General features: G+C 38.2%; 1 pseudogene; it reads left to right on the top strand.

Annotated features, from left to right (window-relative positions):
* LOC102485799 (CCR4-NOT transcription complex subunit 4-like) overlaps nucleotides 1-1,397 on the top strand; it is a 66,220-nt pseudogene extending 64,823 nt beyond the window's left edge.
* The last annotated feature ends 3,744 nt before the right edge of the window (nucleotides 1,398-5,141 follow it).

The raw sequence follows: 5,141 nt of genomic DNA on the forward strand, positions 1-5,141 counted from the left end.
GGGGGGAAGGTGGGACATAGCAGAGGGTGGGGGATGGGGAATCAGGGATGGCAAGACAAAGGGCAAGGTATGCAGGACGTAAGAATTGGAAAATTATTTGCTGAGAACATATATGTGGATGTACTTGATTGAGACAATGCACAGTATATTTTGGATGGAAAATTCATTTGTGTGTTGTGATGGTGTAAAGTGAATTAATAAATAAAAAATTAAAAAAAAAAGAGTAAAGGAGCATGATGACTAAATCTTTATCAAGTGGTTCGGGAAAATACACGTGTGTGTAGGTAGGTAAGTAAGTAGAAAGACTGACAGATAGTGGATATAACAGAATCAAACAGCAGACTATATATAATTGGTGAATCTTGGGGCCAGCAGGTGGCATGGTGGTTAAGGGTGCTGGATTCCCACATGGCCAACCACAGTTACTTTCTCACTTTCCCTCTCTCTCTCTCTCTGGTCAAATTAAAATAATAGTAGTAATGAATAAAATTAAATGAAAAAAATATTTTAAAAAAATAATTGGTGAATCTGGATAAAGGATATAAAGAAATTTGCATCACTTTTGAAACTTTTCTGAAAGTTTTAATTACATTAAAATTTACCACCAAAGTCTATTTTTAAATACATTTCCAATAAAAATAAAATATTTCCAAGAATATTATAGCAATACAATATGCCAATATTTTTGTTATTCTTCACACGTAATGTTCTGAACATGAGAAGTCCCACACAATAAACCTGGAATGGCAGTTTTAAATTTGTATGTCTACTGTAATCTCCTGTTCGCAAGAACCAAGAACACTGAGTTGAGAAGGATCTCCAGGCGAGCTCCCGGCTTATTGAGGAAGAATTCTGTTACTGATTAGTGATGTCTGTCATGGATACAGGATGGGTTTTTAGCAGGGTGCATGCCAGATGTAGTTTATTTATCCTCTTACTGTTTACTGTATTTCTTGTTCAAATTGCCGCTCAAAGCTCTAATACTTGATGAACTTTTCATTTGGAGATGGTTTTCAACCCATGAATATAGTCCTAAATAGCTTTTAAAGAGCTACTTATGTTCTTTCTCTTAGCTATAATCTTAAATTACTCGCCTCACTGTATCTTTTCCCATATCTTCATCTTTCTGTTCTTTTTACTTCTTTTTTATCCAAATATAAGTCATTATTTGATCTTGCCAAAACAATTGAAGTAGTCTCAACTTTTTCCTCACCTCTTTTTTCCACATTTTCATCCAACACGTGGTGACTTCCTGAGGCACAGATTAGACCAGATCTATCGAGTACCGTTATGAACCAGAGGCTAAGCTAAGCAAGAAAGACAGATGCTATGGTGATTCAACCTCCACCCTCACAAATTCAAGTCCAGAGGAGAAGACCAACATGCAAATGGATGATTATGACACACCGAGAAACTCCTTCCACCATTTTCTTATCTACAAGATAGAAACAATAACGGTACATACTTCACAAACTATGCGGTTACAGCTAGAAAAGGGCTTCGCATATGGCCTGGCACAATAAAAACTACCCATTAATATGATTATATCCAAGTGCCAAGTACAGTGTTATGAACTATCATTATTCTAGTTTACAAGGATGGTGAATTTAAATCATTTTTCCAAGCCACCCAGTGAGTCAGGAAATCCTGAACAGAGCCAAGATTCTGAAGTCTGTTTATCCAATTCTCTCGTAAGGGAATATGACTTTCTAAATAAAATAAACTGTGTCCTTTTAATTTCTTCATCTGTTTCCAATATGCTTTTGAAAATATTTCCATGATGAATTTCTGTGGAAGATGATTCCCATTTTCTTCTCAATCATTAGGTTTACACAGAGGAGTCAATGACATAATCCCCACATTTTATTTCACTGTGTAGCCTGCTATAATTTGCCAGCGCTCAGAGCTCAGACTTTTTTTTCCCTCCCAACAGTCATACATATTTATTGACATTAAATGAAATCTCTTCTTTAGCAAAATGAATTATGAATATTGTATATCATAAAAATAGCTACAATAAAAAGGCAGGCTGGGAAATAAGATCAAAAACTGCTAACACCGTAAGGATTTGAAAAATAAAATGACATTATGCTTTCCTGAATCCTAAGGATAATCTCTCAAAGTGTATTAAAGAAAGCCTGGAGGATAAGGATAAGAATCAAAAAAAAACGATGATCCATTCCAAACATGTCCAGAAAAATATGTTCTCCCCAAGCTGCCAAGATAAATGCAAAACAGAGCTTTGGTTTTTTTCTTCTTATCTCACATTATGGCTTTTTAGATGTCTCCCAGAATTTTTTTTAAATATGTTGCTCTTATAAAAAGGAGTATATGAGAGTCTCAGAGGGCAGTGCTGTGGCTATCACAGAACGCAAAGCTGTGTGCTGAGCTAAGCTCTGTCGTGTAACTGGCTGTGAACTTTTGTGTAAGGAGCTTATCGTTTAGGACTTTGGTTTCAGAAGCTATAAAAGGTAGGGCTAAAAATATCCATCTTTACCTTTCTCAAAGCTTGTTACTGAGAACAATAGCATTGTGTAGTAATGTAAACACTTATCTTTTTCCACACAAGTATTATTTTATGTAGTTATAGTAACCACCCTATAAACTAGGTATTATTATTATTACTATTATTCCTTTTATAAATGAGGAAGCTGGTGCTTAAAGAATTTTGGTGTTAAAAAAAATTGAAGCCCATGTGTAACTTTTTCATAAAATATGTTCATCCTGACTTTTCTGGAAACCCCAATACACACACACACACACACACACACACACACACACACATATATATATACACGTGCTGGTTCTGTTTTTCTGGAGACTGACTACTTCAGTGGGCCAGACTTAGCAACACACTTCCAAAGAACAGAGCAAGAAAAGAGATACATAATAACTCTGCAGTGGAGAAATCTGGCAGACATCACTCCAAGTGACAGAGGTTACCGTCAGCAGTGATGGCGTGTGCTAACCCTGATGAAATGTGACATGATGAAACATGAAGTGATGTGGAGGACACTTCACTTCTACAGTATTCATCCTCCAAACTCATAACCCCAGTCTGATCATTGGAGGATATTCACCAAAATACTATCAAGGTCATAAAAAGGAAAGGAGAGGGAAAAGAAAGGAAGGGCAGGGCAGGGCAGGGCAGAAAGAGATGAGGAGAGGAGAGGAAAAGAGAGGAAGGAAATAAAGGAACTATTGTATAACGGACTAAAGAAGATAAAGAAGGGGGTGAAAGACACAGCAGCTAAATGTGATATCTGGATTTGGATCCAAGACTGGATCCTGAAACAGAAAGAGGACATTAACTGAAAAGCCAAGAAAACCCTAATAAATTCTTGGGTTTTATTAATTGCACTATTATGTTGTTGGCTGTTGGAGTGTTTTTGTCTTTTGTGGGTATTTTTTTTTTGTTGGAGAGATTTTTGCTATGGGGTGTGTGCGCTCACCAGAGAGACAGAGAAAGACAGACTGAAAGTGAGAAATCACTCCCTAGGGGGAATGGTCATGCCACAGTCTCTTCTCCTCCATTCTTTTCTCGGGATCTTGGACACGTATACACACATGCCTGACATGAGTTTGAAGCCACTGGGTCTGGGACTTGAACCACAGTCGACTACGTGGGAGTCTAGTGATGTAACCATTACATCATCTGCTAGTCCCCACATTGTAGATTTCTTACTGACAAAAACCCTGTGGAAACTTAGCATATAAACAATGGAGAAAATTGGATAAGGGACCTACAGGAATTCTACGTACTATTTTTGTACCACTCTGTACCTCTAAAACGATTTGAAATGTTATTTTTTTAATGTTATTTTAAAAATTCTCATCAAATGTAAGTCTCAAGTTTGTCGAATAATGCATACATCCTTAGAACTAAGAGTTAATTTCAGCCTTCACGTGGAGCTCGGAGCTGTAAAAACAAGCTCTGAAGCTCCCTGTGTCTCCCTTTCTGGGCTCCCAGCGACTCTCGCTCTGCTCTTTTCTGCAGTGCTGCTCCATTCTCCTCTTTGCAGACTGACTCTCTTCGCCAAGTTCTTAACCATATTTGCCACAACAGAAGCCTGCAAATGGCTCCATCTTCTCTTTCGTCTATTTTAATTCCTGTCAACATGAATTTCATCTCCAATTCCACACACCATCAAACTACACTTCTGTGCCTTTTAGTGAAAATTCTTAAGAAAAATGGATTGAGTTTCTTAGCCCAGTCAATGGACCAGTTCCCATGAGTTTGATGGTCATTCTCGTGTCAGTCAAATGGAGTCTCTGGACATAAATATGACTCCAGAGTCCCTATTTCCGGAGTCTATGGATAAGGAATAATTTCAAGGAAATAGTCACTTCAGGTTGTGTCTATTATGTTGACCCACTCAACAGTATTTAAAATGATACTGTAAACCCTTATTTTTTTTATATGGTTTTTGCCATGGAGTACATGTGTTCACTAGAGAGTCAGAGAGAGACAGTGAGAGTGAAAGTGAGAAACCACTGCCCAGGGGAGATAGCCATGCTGCAGTTCCTTCTCCTCCATTCTCCTCGGGATTTTGGGCACACTCGTATGCTTGCCCACCATGAGTTTCAAGCTGCTGGGTCTAGGATTTGAACCAGGGTTGGCTATGTGGGAGTCCAGTGACTTAACCACAAAACCGCCTACTGGCCCCAACCCTAATTTTTTTAAAGTTATTCTATGCCATTGAAAACTTTTTTTTAATTCACTTGTTTATTATTCTATTAATTGGAGAGACAGAGACAGAGATACCGTACCCAGCACAGGGTCTTAATACCACAATCCCTAGCTTCGGGTAGCCTGGATTATGGGCACAGGCATGCCCAGCACACTCAGGGAGGATCTAGACCCAAAGAGTAACCTTTCCACATGGGTCACCCTCACAGAGCATTGCCTTTTATCGTTACACCACTCTCTGGTCCCCACCCTAATTATTTTTAAAGGCTTTTTTGATTGTGATAACAAATACTTAGACCACACCAAAGGAGAGAAAAAAAATCTTACCTTTTTTCATATTGACTCTTTTAGGCACATGGTATTTTTTTTTTTAAGAGGTTTTTGCTATAGGGTGTGTGCGCTCTCCAGACAGACAGAGAGAGACAGAAAGACAGAAAGCAAGAAATCACCC

Source organism: Tupaia chinensis, unplaced genomic scaffold, assembly GCF_000334495.1.
Source record: "Tupaia chinensis unplaced genomic scaffold, TupChi_1.0 Scaffold000028_1, whole genome shotgun sequence".
In the NCBI taxonomy this organism is placed as follows: domain Eukaryota; kingdom Metazoa; phylum Chordata; class Mammalia; order Scandentia; family Tupaiidae; genus Tupaia; species Tupaia belangeri.